We start from the raw sequence: 17,898 nt of genomic DNA, 5'->3' as shown, positions 1-17,898 counted from the left end.
ACCCCTGGATATGGTTTTTTTCTTTCTTTTATTTATAGTCATATCTTTGATGACCTCATTGAGTTCCTTGGCTTAAATGATGCTTATGTGTGGACTGTTTCCATATTCCTACCTCCTCCCTGGGTTCCAGACTTGTCTTTTCGAAGGCTTACTTGATATCGCCACTCGGATGTCCAACAGTCCCATGAAGTCAATGTGTTCAAAACTGAATTCCTGATCTTTCGTTCCCCCCTCCCCTGGCCTCAAGTCTGCTCTGTTTGTAGCCTTCTCTGTCTCTGTCTCAGCTGATGTTAACTTCATCTTTCCAGCTGCTCAGGCACCACACGCTGGAATTCTTGAATACCTCTCTTTCTCTCACGTTCCTTGTCTAGTCCATCAGGTAGTTATGCAGAACATCCAATATGCTGTGTATTTCCCTCTGCTCTCCCATTTGACCCCTCCTCACTCCTGCCAGAGCTACCATCCGCTTTAAACCATACCGTGTCTCTCCGGGACTGTGGTCTCAGCACTGAGTCTTCTGCCACTTTTATTATTACGATTTTAGTTTGAAACGATCACAGAGTTACAGAAAAGGTGCGAGTTCCATACAAAGAACTTATTTTTCCTGAGCCATATGAGCATGAATGACTGACCTGATACCTCACCACTCCCCGCCCCATACCTTAGTGTGTGTTTCCTGCAAACAAGGACATTATCCTAAGGTACAACAGTGCAACTATGAAAATCAGGAAATTAACAATAAAATGTCGTGATTATTTAACCCCCAGGCCACATGTTAAGTTTCACCACTTTGGTCCCAACAGCAACTTTAAAGCAAAGAGATCCAGTCTCATACCCTGGGTTGCACTTAGCTGTCATGTCTCTTTAGACAGCTGTAGTCTGGAACACTTCCCTAGCACGTCCTTGACTTTCAAGACTTTGATATTTTTTGAAGATCACAGATCAGCTATTTTGTAAAATGTTTCCCAACATGGGTCTGTCTCATGTTTCTTCATAAACAGATTCAAATTATGCAGCTTTGTGGGAGTCTTACAGATGTGAGCTGTGTTCTCATGGCCTCCTACCAGGTGGGATGTAATTTCAGTTTGATCTATTACCGATGAGGTTCAATTTGATCACTTAGCGTCTGCCAGACTTCTCCACTCTGAAGTTCCTACTGTGTCCTTTGTAGCTGAGCAGTATTTTGCACATAGGTACTTGGAAACTATGTAAAGTTTCCATTTCTCATCGCTCTTAAAAGTCATCTATTTTTTGGTATCAGTATGGACTCAGTTCCCAAGTGTATTTAATTTTTAACTCTAAAAACTTTTATATTTTATTATTCTACTATTTCATCCCTATTTTACATCTTGCTATCACCCCTTGTTTTAATGCTCAAATTGTCTCCTGTTTGGTTAGTGGGAATTCTTTCCAGCAGGCTTCTATGTCCTTTTGCCGTGTGTTCATCTTTTTTTTTTTTTTTAACGTTCTCTTATTTTCCTGTTTTTTTTTTTTTTTGTTGTTTTTTTGGCACAAGGTGCTCCAGACTAACTTTATACTTTCCCTGTCTAGCCCTTGGAATCAGGCAGCTTTCCCAAACATTCTGATTCTTTTTTGTAGATGATCCCCCTTGCCCCAGACACCCTTCTTTCCTCCTCGTGGCCCCGACTCCCCGTACCAGGCCGCCTTGCCTGGGACAGTCGGCTTCCTCTATCTATCTCTGGCACCCTGTGCCAGCTGCCCTCCCCACGCAGACACCCTCCTAGCCTGTTCAGGCAGAGGCCTTTGAAAAACCAAAATCAAATCATATCACTTCTCTGGCTCAAAACCCCAAAGTGGCTCCGTTTCACTCAGAGTAAAACCAGAGTCCATAGCATAGGGTACAAGCTTCGGGGCGAGGCAGATCAGCTCCCTCCAACCCCCCTAGCCACCCCCAGGCCCTGTTTCCACGCCCCTCTCTCCCGTGTTCCTTCTCCCTCCTCGCTCACTGCTCTCTGCCACACCAGGACCACTGTGTTCTTCCTTCTGGGAAGCTTCTTCCTCCAGAAAACCTGCGGCCAGCGGCCCCATCACCTTCAAGTCCTTGCTGAAACCTTGCAGGTGCAGCAAGACCTACCCTGAACCACGTGTTTAAAATACCGCACACTTCCCTACGCTCAGGTGGACGTTTGGAAGCAGACGCCCTCAGCACGTGGGCTGTAAGGAAACACAGAAGCCAAGGGATCTGAGAGGCTCCTGCTGAGGGAGTGAGAGGAATGTAAAGTTCACGTAGGCAGCACCCAACAAAGGACAGAGGCTCTGGGGAGCCGGTGGGAACAGCAGGGAGATGGCACCAACGAAACCCAGAGTGGTCCAGGAGCACCGAAGCACGGGCGTCTCCTGCTCGGGGTAAGCTGTCCACGGACATGGCAGCAATGCGGCTATGTTGTCGGGGGGCGCGCACCAGGAAGATGGAGAATCAGCGGGGAGAGCCCCCTGACATGAATGGTGTCAGTGAAGATGTGCACACCTCCGGGAAACCTCGGGGAGGACATCGACCTCCTCACAGCGTATGGAATGACAGACCAAGCTGCTGAAATAAGCCTTTCCCTTAAAGGAAGGGTGATGCACCCAGTCTGGGGGCCCTTGAGACTCCCAGCTGCGAGTGATATGTGAGGAGGCGAGAGCCCTGCCAAAGTCCATCCCTCTGACCCCATCCAGATAAGTATCTACGAGGAGCTCAGAGAGAGTTTGCCATCCAAGGAATTTCATCTGAAACTGCCAGATGTGCTCTGGGAATGCGAAGAGTCTGGATGAGCTGGAAAAACCCCCTTGAATTGGGAGGCTAGGCAGCGGGCTGGGCAGAGCACAGAGCCATGGGGTCAAAGAGGCTACACTCTCAGGTATCAGGTACCTGAATATCACCGCATGTGAAGACAGAGACGCCAGGGGATAGAATCCAAGACTGGCTCTCATTTTTTAAAAACAGGAATTTTGCACTCAAGGGAACCTACTTTATATTGTGCTGTCAGCCTCTGGGAGTGGTTTATTCTCCTCTGCCACTGGATTAGTCTGCTTTACGAGTTAGAAAAGCACTGGAAGAAAGTAAGAACACTGAAGTGTCCTTTCCAGGTCACTGTTGACCTTGGGTAAATTACCAAACTCATCAGTTTTCTCACTGACAAAGAAAGGAAGTTCAGTGGACAATTTTTAGTTGGGCTGATTTTAGCATTCAGAAATGCCCTCAGACTTCATCTGTCCTACCTGCTCTCAACAAATTTTTTTTCTGTAGGCATGTTCTATTTTTTCTCTCTCTACCATTGGCCGCCTTCTGCGTCCTCTGAGTTTCTATTGCCTTAGAACTTTGACCTTTACCTGGTGTGCTCTGATGGTCCCACCTCTCTCTATCTTCTGACAGTTCTTAGGTTTTAGTTTCTACCTCTGCTGTCAATTGCTCAGTTTGCTGGTTTCCATGTAATTCCTTAAATCTGAAAGGAATCTGATTGGCACAGCTCATCTTTTTGGAACAGTTCACCCAGGCATGGACTGTTGGCCAGTCAATAGAAGAGGGACCCTAAGATTAGCTCCCCATCCCGATACAACCAGGTATACTCAGTGAGCTGTAAGTTTTTATGTTAGGAAACAATGCTCCTGTTCCTTAGCAGGGCTGTGGGGAAGTCATATTCCCTTAGAAGTGAATGCAGTTGGCAAGAATCATTAAAAAAAACAACAAAAAACAGTCCGACTTAACCAAAATCTCTTCTAACTCTTAGCAATTCTAGGATAGGTAAGACACTGTGTCTCATATGCAGGTTCACTATTATTATCATTTTCACACTTAGGACCTTATTTCCAGTATGTTAATGTGATTTATAATATTCACCTCTGTAAAGAAATTCTAGAAAGTAAACACAACATGAAGGTTTTGGGCTGCTGAATATTTAAGGCTCAGTAAAGATACAAGTTAATTTTCTATTCATTTCCTTTCACTCAGTCCAACAGATATTTACTGAATACCAAACCTGGACTGGACACTGACTATATATCAGTGAAAGGAACAAATAAAATCCTGGACAATATAGAGATCATGTTCTGGAGAAATCTAAGTAAGTTTTTGTTTGCTTTTATCTCTCTCTCCCTTCCTTCCTTCCTTCTTTCTAATTTTCAGTATAGAGACTCTCATATCCCCCACCTGTGAGTCAGATCTCAACATTTTGCCACACTTGTTTCAGTTTTATTTCTTTTTAAAGAAAAAAAAAATGCATATTGGGTCATAACCCTCTATGTAGGCTCCAGTCTGCTCCCTTGTCATCATTCCTCCTTCCCAGAGTGCTAGGGACAGAACTGTGTCCTATCAAAAGTCCTATGTGGAAGCCCTACCTCTTAGTGTATTTGGAGATAGGGTCTCTAAAGAGGTACTAAGGTCAAACAAGGTCATTGGAGTGGAGCCTAACCCCATCCAGGACTGGTGTCTTTACAGGAGAGGAGGAGATACCAGAGTTCTCCCTTTGCCATGTGAGGACACTGAGGAGGTGGCCACCTGGACCAGGAAGAAGGCCCCCTCCAGCCAGGACCTCCCAGCTTCCAGAATTGGGAGAACTTCCTGCTGTTTAATCCACCACTTATGGCATTTTGCTGTAGCCATCTGAGCAAAGTAAGATGCAGAAGCAAGTACGCTACTCAATTTGGTGTTTATCGACCCCAGGCACGATTTATACTTTTACTACATTTATATGGATCCATGAACCAGAATTATGTAGCTGGGTGTTCTTTTTTTGCATGTTAAAAATGATATAAATAGTATCATGCTCTACATACATTGCATATTCTAAAGAAGTGGTCTATTTTCATTACAGCACCTTTGAAAATCTGATGAAAATTATAGCCAATTATCCTACAGAAAAATGTGCAATATTTTGTATGTAATTTAAGACAGTTCAAAACTGTGAGGCTCAATCATAAACCCCCAGATGAAGAACTTATGCTCTAGTTATAATTTACTTGTCAGAATAGTCATCCCATAATATCGTGTAAGGTCCGCATTGTCACGTAAAAAATGGAATAAGGGATGGACCTACATTTTGGGGAGATATTTAATAATGAACATTAGGAAGAAAAATAGTTTTGAGTCACCAGAAAACTAAATTATCTATATATTCCATTTTTTCAAGTTTTCTTTTTTTTTTTTTAAGATTTTATTTATTTGAGACAGAGACACACAGAGATAGAGAGAGCGAGCGCGAGCACGCACGAGTTGGGGGAGGTGCAGAGGAGGAGGGAGAAGCAGACTTCCGGCTGAGCAGGGACTCCCACCATCACCCCCACATGGGGCTCAATTCCGGGGCCTCAGGATCATGACCTGAGCCGAAGGCAGAAGCTTAACCACTGAGCCACCCAGGTGTCCCCATTTTTTTGAGTTTTCTAAATAACTGAGCTCCAGCAGCAGAGAATCACACAGCAGTGATACTGGCTTGATACAAAAGAGTTAATAAAAAAAAAAAAAAAGTCTTCATTTGAACTGACAGGAAGGGTTTGAACTATTACAAATGAAAAGAACAAAAAAAAATAATAATATTCCTGTAATTTAGTACCTTGACTGCTACAGTTAAATATGAAGTCTTGTTCCCCTATAAAATGTGAGACCACTCCTCTACCTCCCTGGGAAACTGGAAAGCCGGGAATTTTTTTTTTCAAAAACCTGGTGTGAAGTTTCTTGGAAAGGCTGCCTAGCATAAGGATAGAATTATTTTTTGGCATGCCGGCAGGTGCCTCTGTGAAAGACGTTCAAGGCCAAATGAACATTTACAGATGAATTACCACCTGCCATGAACACAGAAAGAAATATTGCTGTTAAACAGAGCCATTTGAGGGGGGAATGAGGGTAGAACTAGTGAGATCTGATGAGCCCAGCCAGCTTCCAGAAAGGCAGGGTTAACCTGTCCTGCGGACAATCATGCAGGTCTAGAATCAAGGGGGCTATTCTCTGGGAATCACTTTCTTGGTTTTGTTAAAATCTAGTGCTGCCTGTCTTCATCGAGGACCACTGGAAGCCATGAGGAAGACACATTCTGAGATGATTAACTCTGGGGCAAATATTTCCCAGGCAGAGAGGAAAAGAAATAGGCTTAACTACCCTAAAGAGGAGAAACAGAAAATAACATATATAAGAGACAGAGACGGAAGCCTGTGGACAGGAAGCCTCAGTGGAAACAAAGATCATTTTTAGAGAGGCAAAGCAGCAGAGAGATGGAAGGAGAGAAACTGAGGAAACTGAGCTACTGACACATGAAGGGAGACAGGTGTCCTGTGCTTTATTCTGATAGGTGCTGGCTGGGTGGACAGAGTAGAACTGAAGACCGGCATGCACCCTGTTTATCATCCATCATGTATCAATCATCTATCTTGGGGCAGAGAGAGATCAGTCTCCGGTGGGCTCTAAGCGAAGAGTAATATCTCCTTCTAAGATGACTTAGAAGGAGAGAGAGAAAGAATGAAGAATAGAAAAAGCACACCTTGACCGATGGTGCGTATGGCCTGTCTCCTGAAGACTGTGGTGGGTTGAAAACTGACTCCTCAAAAGATGTCCATTATATATAGACAGACAGAGAGCGAGAGCGAGAGAGCAGGAGTGGGAGTGCGCACGCGTGAGAGAGAGATTATCCTGGATTCCCCCTAAATGCAAACGAGGGTACCCGTGTAAGAGGGAGGCAGAGGGCGATCTGAGGCACACACGGAAGAGGAAGAGCGAATGTGGCCACGGAAGCAGAGATGGCAATGATGTGGCCACAAGCCACGGAATGCCAGCAGCCACCAAAGCTGAAGACGCCAGGTCTGGATTCTCCCCCAGAGCCTGGAGGCAGCAGCCACGCCCCGCCCCCACCTACCGATACCTTGATTTCCACCCACTGAAGTGGATTTTGGACTTCTGCCCTGGAGAACCAGAAGAAAACAAACTTCAGATTTTGTAAGACACCCATTTGGGTTGATCTGTTACAGTGGACACAGGGAACTAACACAGGGGCCAAAATCAGCGGCACAGTCACACAACAGGGATTGCAGAGGTTAGAAACGAGATGACTCTTTGAACGAAGGTTTGAGAGTCCCAGAATCCTGACAGCTCCAACAGGGTTTCCTTTCTGACATCTGAGTAATGTCACCATGTGAGTTTCCCAAAGCAAGAAGGTATAAGACAAAAGAATTCAGTATCTGCCTTTTCAGTACAGTGGTATTTTAGAACAGCCAACTGATCGAGAAACACTTTTTAAAGAAGATACAGGGAGAAGGAATTATAGACTTAGGAAATCACCAATTTTCAACCCCCAGTGAAAAAAAGTAAGCTAAAGATCAGGTAGAGATCCTTGGTAGTTGTTAAAACCGTGAGATCGGCGATTCTCAACGTTAGCTGCTCCCTGCGATCATTGGAGATTTTGAAAACTGTGACCCCTATATCCAGCCACCGGAGATTCTGATCACATTGGTCAGGAAGGGTTCGGGGCATCAAAATATTTAGCCGTTCCCAGGTGATTTTTCATGAGAGCCCAGGTTACAAACCACGGCTGCCAAAATATCACTCCACAGATTTGATTGACTAACTGACTGATTGATTGATTCATTCATTCAAGTTAATGGCACAAGGAGAAACATGGAAAGATCTGGAAATGGAAAGATCTGGCTGTTAGTCCCTCAACCCAGTGATTAAATTTGGCACCACTGTACTGAGAATTCCCAGACATTACGCACTTTTTGATGTGTTGATCACGATCCTATCATCATGGGTATAAAATCAATAATGTCCTTAACTATGTGAAATTCCACATAAAGTGAAGAATTGTAACTGTGCTAAGTGCCCCAAAAGAAAGACCTGTGATGATAGGAGAGGGTCTAACAGGGCCAGACCTCAGGTGAGGAGTCAGGACCACAGTGCCTGGGGTGACAGGCAATCATGAAATTCATACAACTCTTTGAGTCTCTCCTGCTGCTGCCTGTCTCTCTCCAACCTCACTTCAGCCACATCTCTGATTAGTTCAAGGTGGGTCCACAGGCTTGTGGGAAGCTTGTATCACACGCTTTAGGCGACTGTCTCCCAGCCTCCTTCTTCGCTGCTTCCCATCGATGTAACAAAGCCCTAAAGGAGAGCTCCCCGCCCCACCAAGGTGTCCACTTCCCCCCAGAGGGCACTATGACTGGAATGTCTTCCATGGTCACTGCCCCTCGAAAGCTAGCTCGTGACTCATCACTGGGGTTGTGTCTTCCCGTGGGAAATGTGCCAGACTGGGAGAGGCACCAGCATTAGCCTCACGTAGTCTTGTGTTTGAGTTCTTTCCTGCCATTCAGCGGCTCTTTGACATTAAGTGTTATATGAGCTCTCTGAGCCTCGATTTTTCTCATCTACAAAATGGGAACATGACCACCTCACAGTGTAACTGTGAGAGCAAAATAAGATCAGAAGTACAGGGTGCCCGGGCGGAGATGTGCCTCGGAGTAAGTACTTGATTGTGCTCATTGTACTTGAAAGTACTCCTTGTGCTTTAGGCTCTAACCACTTCCCATCACACTGGTGGGTATAATGACCTGCCAACGTGATCGCTGGCGGTGTGCCCTCTGAATGTATAGAAATGTTTTTGCTATCTGGTTTTCACCGATTACTTCTCCGCAAGGCTTCTCCAAAGTCTAAGACCCCAATTACTTGGATAAGAAAATAACACCAGAGTCTACACACAGGATGCGTCCTCGTCCCTGGGTTCTGTCCTCATGCCGAGCTTCAGATGGAATTTCTCCCACATGCAGAAAGGGCCTCATTCCACAGATACTCCTTTCATGAACAGTCATTTATCAGGCACTTCTGGGCGTCACTTTAATTATTGGAAGAATTGCAGTGGCTACACCCAGAGGAGGGGACATACAGGAAACTCAAATATAACTGCATGTGTAGGATAATTCCAGGTAAGTCCTTTGAAAAAAATAACATGTAGCCGTTGGAAAGAGAGTGAAGAAGGGCAGGAAGGATTTTCTTTAGCCAGAATGGTCAGGAAAATTTTTTTTTTTTTTTTTTTTTTGGTCAAGGAAAAGACATTTCAACTAAAGAGACTAAACGGAGACTAGAATCCCAGAAAAATTGGGGGGAGAGAGCTTTCCAGATGGAGGCAACAGCTGCCACAAAGATGGAGGCTACCCTCAGCTGGAGAGGTCTGAGGGACTGAAAGGAGGCCAGTGTGAACGGAGCTGGGTGGTGAGAGATAAGGTCAGAGAAAGAGGCAGGGGTCAGGTCATTCAGGGCCAGGGTGAGGAGTGGGAAGCCACTGGGGGACTTTCAGCCGGACGACGAGTGCTCTGATGTTAACCTCAGAAATATCCCTGTGAGGCTGTGTGGGTAAGGACTGGAGGGGGGGGAAGGTGAAGCGAGGCTGACGAGGGAGGAGTTATCCTATTGTCCCGCAGAGAGGATGGGAGCTTGGGTTAGGGCCACAGCTACGGATGTGGGAGGGACTGGGAGGATGTGTGATATGTGTTAGAGCTGAATGTCCAACACGGTCATCAGATGTGGGGGTGAGGGAAGGAGGAGAAGCAGAACGACTCCACAGTCAGGGAAAGACAGATACCGTATGATTTCCCTCAGATGTGGAACGTAAGAAACAAAACAAATGAACAAAGAAAAAAAAAAAGAGAAAAACCAAGAGACAAACTCTTAACCTAGGAGAACAGACTGGTGGTGACCAGGGAGGAGGTGGGGGGAGGGGATGGGGGAACAGGTGGGGAGGACTGGGAGTGCACCTACCACGATGAGCGCTGAGTAATGTGTGAAGAACTGAACCACTGTGTTGCACACCTGAAATTAGTGTAACACTGTGTACTGGAATTAAAAAAAAAAAAAAGAATGACTTCAGATTCTTGGCCCAAGCAACCGGTGACTGGTGATACCATGTAATTACATGGATAACACTTCTGGGGAGAGTGGATTTGGAGAACCATGAGCCCACTAGATTAGGAAACAGTGAAGCTGTGGGGAAGCAGAGAGGTAAAAGGTCCAAGGACAGATACCCGGGGCACCCAGCCTGTGGGGCACTACGTGTCACAATCACCGTCTGGCATCTTCCAGACCCCCTGGGCTCCTTACCTAGAGCTACTCTCTTCCTGGCCTCATTCAAAGAAAATGCTCTCCTTGCTTTTCCCAGTCAACCCTGATTTTGCCTTCCTAGCTGCTCTTACAAACTGTCTCCTTCACTTGCTTGCTCGTGGCTTCACTTGCTGACTCTGTCAGGACGCAGGTTTGCCTGCGTCCTGTTGCCCGGCCTAATGACTGCCTCCTGGGAAGCAGTGAGTGTCTAAGAAATCCCTGCGTCATCTTTAAAGTCAGACAGAGAACCGTTCAGGCCTCAGAAGTCCGTGTGGACTGACAGGCAAGGACAGCTTGGGAAATGCCCCGGGAGACCATGTCAGGGACCCCACGGCTCCCGGCACACACCCCCCGGGGGGTGCCCACAGCGGGAATAAACCATTGCCTCCACTATCAGGATTCAACACACGCCGGGAAATCTCCCAGCCAGGCAGGTGCACAAAGTCAAGTGCAAAGATGTGAAATGACTTTCTTGGTAAATGAGAAAACACACACCATGCAGCAGCACGGGGAGGGGGAAAGCCTCCAGCACCCACTCCGGAAGGCTGACCACGAGATCCGTTTGTTGAAGGATGCAAGCCACCTTGAACGCTAAATAGAGGTGGTCCCTCTTCCACGGCTAGAACACGAGCGTTACTGGAAAGGTTGTGGAGGAGGGTTTTCTCCGAACTTCTCTCCCTTGCTTGAATATTACAAGTTGCCCACAGCTTCAAGAGCCCTTGGATCCTCAGCTGTGGCCAGAAAGTTGGTCCTCGAAGCCCGAGCTGCGTCTAGTCAGCAGCACCAAAGACAAAGAAGCTGGCAGAATGGAGGACAGTGAGGGAGGGAGGACATGGAAGGGAAGTTGGGGACACAAAAGGAGAGCGGCAGCCGCAGATGTCCAGGAGGAAGAATATGAAAATGCTGGTGAATGGAACGGAATTGAAGCCACCGGCAACAAAGAGAGGAGAATAGTGGGAAAGGAACAGAAAAGCACAACATGGCACATGGGTCAGAGAAGAGAATGGAAGCAAAAATAGTCCGAAAGAACAGGTGAAGCCTGGATTATGGGGAAATCATATGCCGAAATGGAAAACAATATTAACTCTTTTTAGAATACATTTTGAAATACTTTAGGGCCTTGGGATTACTTGGCCAAGAATGATGAGTAGAAATGCCTTTAACAGAATTAGACCTAATACATTATTAATTAGCTGTAGTGGTATAGCACGTGGTCGAATTTATTTGGAAAACCACAAAAATGAAGTAAAATATAATTTGTGTAATTCATGAAAGTCACAAGAAAGGAAGTGTTTTCAGGTAGTATAATTAACACAGACTTACTAACATGTACGTACTTAGGGCAATCAGTGTGTTTTCGCTGATACTTCTGCTAGTAATGAGACCGAATCATGGAGTCTGTGGTCCACCGAAACCAGAATGAGTAACAAAATACAGAAAAGAAAGGGAGGGCTTCTTTCTGAGGTCTTCTGCCCTGCAGCAATTCCATATACTCTGGCTCTAAGTGCAAATTCTAGAACCTAAAATAATTGGGAAGATCTGACCATGGTCAAAAGTTATAAAATGTATAAAAGCCAGAAGGCTCCATGACTATTACCAAGAGCTCAGTCAGTGTTTTAGAGGCAGGTAACTATCCATGTGTCCATTTTGCTTAGAGTCAGCAATCTAGGAGGCAGCAGGGTCCCAAAAGCCACGCAGCCATGGTCCACCCAGGGCCCGTGTGGGCAGGCAGAAATGGACAGTCCGTTTGATGTTTCCTGGGTGATTCACATGAAGGAGGTTTAGGGAGAAGATGGGATCATTGACCACAAAATTGTTCTTTTGTTTCATTCAAGTATTACTTCTGGTTCTTGCTGGCACAAGTGATATAAAGAAAGACAACACACACAAAAAATTTAGGTCTGAAAGAACCCAGTTAAAAAATGGACTAAGGACATGAATTGGCATTTCTCCAAAGAAGATATACGGTGTGTTGCCAACAGGTATCTGAAAAAGTACTCAACATTACTCATCATCAGGGAAATAAATCAAAATCACTATGAGCTCTCACCTCACATCTGTCCAGATGGTAATTATCAAAAAACCCAAAACCCCAAAACCAAAACATAACACAAAAGACAAAAAACGTTGATGAAAATGTGGAGAAAGTAGAACTCCTGCACACTATTGGTATGAATACAAAATGGTGCAGACACTGTAGAAAACAGTATGCAAATTCCCCCAAAGATACAAAAAATAGAACTACCATATGACCCAGCAATCCTGCTTTTTGATATTTATCTAAAAGAATTGAAATTAGGATCTAGAAGACATACTGGCACTCCCTTGTTCACTGCAGCACTATTTACAATCTCCAAGATGCAGACAGAACCTAAATGCCCACTGGCAGATGAATGGATCAAGAAAATGTGGTACATAGACACAATGGAATACTATACAGCTTTAAAAAAGGAGATTCCACAACATGAAACAAAATGGAGAAAACTTGAGAACACTATGCTAAGTGAAATAAGCCAGTTACAGAAAGACATATACTGCATGATCCCACTTATATGAGGTACTTAAAATAACAAAATGATCAGAATAAAAAAGTAGAACGATGGTTGGCAGGGGCCGAGGGGAGGGGGAAATGCGGGTCAAGTTTCAGTTAAGCACAATGACTAAGTCCTAGAGCTCTGACATACAACATTGTACCTGTAGTCAACAATACTGTACTGTACTCTTAAAATTTTGTTAAGATGTTAGATCTTATGTTAAGTGTTCTCACCGCGATAAAGTCAAACAAAGCAGAATAAAACAAAGAACAAAAGTCAAGGATCAGTATGTCACTACAAACTTTTAAATTGATGTTACTTTTTGTTTTTAAACCAAGAGGTCCAAATATATTTTAGAAAAAAAGAAACATTTATTTAAGGAGTGCAAGTTAGACCTGAGGTTGAGCATGGTCAGCTACCAAGTAGGAACCTGTCCTCTGACACCAATGAGCTAAGTGGGTTGCTCTGTAGTCACTTCTAGATTCCTTGGTACACTGAATCGTCTCTGGTTTCAAGGCCCTTGGGAACTCTCATTAGGTAATCATGTCAGGTCCAGTACAGAACTGTGGGTAAGGTCACCCTAAAATAGGGAGAAAACCGACCTTGGCTTTGGACTTGTTTAGGAAGTCCCCCAATCCCCTGGAGGAGGGATGATAATAGGTCTTGTGAGTGATGCATGATCTCTGGACACAGCTTACCTTCTCAGTAGCTTGGGACCAGTTTTGGCTCTGAACAATGAAAGACCCTAGATGGGGATGACAGCAAATGTGGGGCTCCCAGGTGTCCCCGAACAATGTCATCTGTCACCATGGCTATTTGTTAGGCAGAGACAATTCGGGGAGGGAAGGTTACATATTCCCTTCTCAGAATTTTGGGAGCAGAGCATCCATGATAGAGAAAGTAATACGAGTATAGTAAATGCCAGCACCTCCCCCAACCCCCCCATAGAAGGCCTGAGTTGCATCCTTTCACCTTTTGGTCTGGGACAAGCTCACTAAACCACAGAGAGCGGGAGAGATTTGCTCAAGTTTGCAGCCAGTCAGAGTGGGAGCTGCCCTCCCTTTTGTCCAAAGAATGTCACTCCTTACACACATCCAGAAATATTTCATGCCCTCCCAGGACACAAAGGAGCCAATAAGAGAATGCCCTTCAACCCACCCCTTGACCCTTGGCAGGTGGCCACTCTGTAGAGCGCTTTACTTACAACTTATCTTTTCAGATGTGGCCTCTGCTTCCTCTCCCAGGGTGGCTGGCAGTGATGGGAGCGCTCCCTGTAGAGAAGGACCCGCTTTTCATCAGAGCACAGGGAAGCTGTGTTTGAAACGACTCCACACTTGTCTTCACAGGCTCGACCTTTCTTCCTGGGACCCGTTTTTCATGGCCCTGTCGGCCTCCTCGCCTGAATCAAGACAGTGATTCATTTGGGTTTTTCACATTCTCTCTTTCATTACTAGAAGCAGCCTTGGGTCATTTAGAGTTTGGACCTTGGCCCCCTCTTCCTTTATTTATAAAAAAGCATGAACACGCTTCCTGTTCATAGGGAGGCCTGCTTCACCTTCACCCCATTCCCTTTTGTTCCCAAGGTCAGTATTTTTGTCTTTGTTCCCTGCATAGATTATTTTTACATATCTGATGAAAAGGAAACCCAAGGAAGACGTGTAAGCACCCTCGTTGCTCTGTGGCCTGTTAAATCCCATGTAGCCTTGTCGTTGGCCTGCCCGCCTCTCATGTGGCCTAGGGTGTTTTTCCCTCTGGGAAGTACAATTACAGGGAGTGGGTTTTGGCTCAGGATAAAGACAAGCCAATAGCAATTACAGGTTCCTGAAAAAGAAGTGGGCTGTTTCCAGCAGCGGGAAGCTTCTTGGCCTCCTCGGCATATGGTCTGTGCATCGGCCAATGGCCGCATGTCAGAGACAGTGTCAGGAAGGATTCACGGATCCAATTAGCAGTGGCTCAAGACTGGCAAACACTTGAGTGTTTTTTATGCTAGGAATACAGAAAGAGAACAGAAGTAAGCCAGTCTATCAGGGTTAGAGTAGAGGATCCCTTCCAACCTTGGCCCATGTCTACAAGCGTACACTCAGACCTGTAAGACAATTCTTAAACATAGCTTGTTTCTCAGAGTTTTTGACCTGGAGTGATCTTCAGGGATCATTTTTTTTTAGCTTATTATTATTATTATTATTGATCATCGAACAAGAAATTTGGTTTCCAAAAGGTGAAGTATTTTTTTTTCTAAAACAGTTGGTTGTGTTGTTTATGAAAAAACAAAAAACAAAAAACAAAAAACAAAACAGACCTGCTCTATGGTTACAGGATATGCAGAACATTCATGGTATGAAGGTGTTCTCAATTGTCCTCCTGACTGGGGTTGGAAATTCCTACTTCTCTATCTGCTATTATAATTATGGTTTGGGAGAGGGCCTAATTTTTCCCCCCTATATAACATCCTGTTTCACGAGACACGGGAAGAAAGTGGTGGTGGCGGCGTGGGTTCCTGCTAAGACCTCAGAAGCATCATCCAAGAGGAAGTAGCATAGCAACGAGCAGGAAGGTAGGGAGTGGTTTCCATGGTGTGATTTAAGGGGGTGCCATGGTTACCATTCCATACACCCGTGCCAGGCATCTTTCTTTAAGAAGAGTCTCATTGCTTTGGCCCTTGAAGTCATTTGCCACCTTAACAATTCTCTGTTTAAAAATCACAGTTGATGTTTTTAATTCTATCGGTTAATACTTTAGTTTGCCATTAGTGCTTTGAATACCTCCTAGGTGCTAGGCCCATAATGACCTCTCTTTTTTTTTTTTTTTTTTTAACTCTTTTAATTTATTAGTCAATAGATATTTGAGAAGAAGGCTCTATAGGGAATGGCATACAAACTAGGAACTGTGGGGTCGGGTACCAGGATGGTTAGGAAGGGGAGCTTCGGGTTCAGACAGAACCGGGTTCTACCATCAACTCTGCCATTTATTAGTACGGCGACCTTGGGAAAGTCAGCCAGCTCATGTATGTGATTGCAAGTCTCCTTATTTGTAAAATAGGGATAATAATTACAGCCCTTAGGATTATTTTTGAGACTTGGTTAAATAATCCCTGCCAGGCACTTGAGAGTGCACCGGGCACATCTGCAGGATTCCATGAATGGTAATTATTTCTGCTCTAACATCAGCATCGACAAAACGGACTTGAAGAGGGCAGGGAGAAGGCAGTAAAGAAGAATGATCCCAATAAAACAGGTCTTCCCAAAGTCAACTTTATCCAGGCAGTCTTACTTCTAGAGGAAAGACCGTGTGTCACAGCGAAGCCAGGGACGCAGCCCTCGTGTGGCCACATTGCAGAGATGTCCTCTCTTCGAGGCAAGCTCTGGGAGGGGGGCGAGTGTGTCGTCACGGGTGGGTGGCATCTGACTTTTCCACCGGCCTCCCAGTCTCATTTTTCCTTCTCACCCCAACCTTCCTTGGAATCTCTAACTTCTAGATAATTATACATGGTGTTTTTTTCTGCCTGGAAGATATTCTGTCCAACAGACCTGGTTTCTTCTTTCTTGGCCTTCAGGTGTCACTTTAGATGTAAACTATCCCTGGGAAGCCCCACCTAGGCTGGGCGGGGTGTCCCTCTCAAGGGCTCCCCCACAGCACCCTGTTAGAGAACTCACCACACTTGTGACAATCACTTGCTCATGCTTTTCTTCCCCACTAGGTTGTCAATTCAGTGAGAGCAGGGGCCTCATCTAGGAGGTCCACCTAGAAGTTGTGGTTCCATGGTGAATACCATGATAACTGGTGACTAAGAGAAACTCAGGAAGTTCTTCTTACATATGTGGGTGAGGGGATGAATTGTATGCTGAGGTCTGTGGCCTGGAAAGTTGCTTTGGCTTATCCTAGCATTCCTACCTCATGTGTCAAGTTACAAAAACATGGTCGTTCTGCTGACCTGAAAAAAATCCTTGTTAGGATAACATCAATATTGTTCTCCTTTTCTCAAGTAGAAATTGTCCACAGATTATTTAAATGTCAAAACACGGAGGGCTCTTCGTAAACTTAAGAATAATGCATGTAAGGACCGTCACTGCTTACCAAATCTACAGCTGACCAGGATGTTGGTGCTTCCATCAGACGAAGGAAAGTGTGTATCGGATTCAGTTGCCAGTGGAAGTATCTTCCAAATCATTTTTTAAAATGCTGCGTTAAATCACTGTGAAAGGAAAACAGATTTGGGTTTCTTCTTGGTAGGAATCTATGCTATTTGGGATACGAAAAGCTCTCAATTACTTTCCCTGACACTGGGACTTTTCCAGCTCAGCACATGACCTCTTCGGCATCGGTGGCTGACATAGGGTAACCACAGATTTAGCATTCAAAGCTCCAGCCTGTGCCCTGGGCCTGGTACTGTTCCTCTTTGTTTCGTGTGTTGGACAAGTGAAAGAGGAATCACAAATCTGACTTCCTCTAGAGCAGAGGGCACACTTACTAATGTGTAGTTTAAGATGCATGTGTGGTTATAAACCTTGGTTCAGCTACTGTGCAACAGGGCTTTGGAATAGAAGAAAAATAAAATGTGGAGGTGTGGGGTTTATCTTTCCATTAAAAAACAATTTATTTTGAAAAGATTTCCAACTAAAAAAAAAAAAAAAAAACCACACGTTGGGGGCACCTGGGTGGCCCAGGCAGTTAAGTGACCAACTCCTGGTCTCGGCTCAGGTCATGAGATCAAGCCCCATGTCAGGCCCCACGCTCAGCATGGAGTCTGCATGAGACTCTCTCTCCCTCTCCTTCTGCTCTTCCCTGCTTACTCTCTCTCTCTCTCTCTCCCAAATAAATCAATAAATCTTTACCAGAAAAAAGAACACTTGGAGGTCAACTGCAAACAAGTGTGAAATCCCTTTCCTCAGATTCCTCAACTGCTAATATTTCACTGCATTGGCTCCATTTCTCTTCCTCCCTCTCTCTGTGTGTCTGTCTGTCAATGGTGTGATTTGCAAACAAGAGAGGAAAGCCCATGCTTCTTCTTCTTCTTCTTTTTTTTTTTTTTTAAGATTTTATTTATTTGACAGAGAGAGAGACAGCAAGAGAGGGAACACAAGCAGGGGGAGTAGGAGAGGGAGAAGCAGCTTCCTGCTTAGCAGGGAGCCCGATGTGGGCTCGATCCCAGAACCCCGGGATCATGACCTGAGCTGAAAGCAGATGCTTAATGACTGAGCCCCCAAGGCACCCCAAGCCCATGCTTCTTAATAAAACCACGGGGGCAGTATCAGCAAGAAGGTTTGGGAAGCAACCAAACAAGAAAGGCTGAAA

The sequence above is a fragment of the Lutra lutra genome, chromosome 10, assembly GCF_902655055.1.
Source record: "Lutra lutra chromosome 10, mLutLut1.2, whole genome shotgun sequence".
Classification (NCBI taxonomy): Eukaryota; Metazoa; Chordata; class Mammalia; order Carnivora; family Mustelidae; genus Lutra; species Lutra lutra.
The sequence above is the reverse complement of the archived record's forward strand: the minus strand, read 5'-3'. Positions refer to the sequence as shown.